Below are 755 nucleotides of genomic sequence, written 5' to 3' on the forward strand. Positions count from 1 at the left end.
CTTGTTTGCCTCAGTGTTTTTGTCTGCAAAATGGGGCAAGAATTGTAGCTATCTCACAGGACCAATGCAAAGATTAATGATCTGATGCATGCAAAATGTTTACAGCATACTTTGGCCCAGAGAAAGGCTGTGTTTTCTACTGTGCTATTTAATTCACATTATGTTATTATTATATCAGATTATATGAAGAGAGTACATAATAAAGTAATTAACACAATTCCTTCTTCCAACAGTGGTTAGAGAAGCAGAATTGTGAAATCCAAGTTTCTATGACTTTTGAGACTTTCTGAATGAAAATAGCTGTTATGAACAAAAAACACAGCAATGATTTATTTAGGAAGAAAATATTTCAGTAATCAGGTACTCAGAACATACACCAAAAATTAGCACAATATTTTTGTGTAACAACGGATTAACAAATATTCCTACATTTTATTGCAAATTTTTTTATTGTCTCATTATTTTGCAGTGACTTTCTATCTTTTCCATTTGTGAGAACAGAAAGATAATTCAGTTGTTGCTAGTATTCTTTCAGTAGAAAGGAGCTTGAATGTGAACTGTCCCCATAGGATCACTTGGTTACCCAGGTGGTTGGCCTGTCTCACTACTGACTGGCTATTGGCCATTCCCCTTTTGGTTAAACCAATCAGGTGCTTTAGGTCGGCAAGGTGAAACACAGCATCACATCTTTTCATAACTAAACAAATTCAGCATAAACAAAGACAACACACTTTAACATAATTAAACAAATGTAG

The sequence above is a fragment of the Myodes glareolus genome, chromosome 12, assembly GCF_982192425.1.
Source record: "Myodes glareolus chromosome 12, mMyoGla1.1, whole genome shotgun sequence".
Taxonomy (NCBI): domain Eukaryota; kingdom Metazoa; phylum Chordata; class Mammalia; order Rodentia; family Cricetidae; genus Myodes; species Myodes glareolus.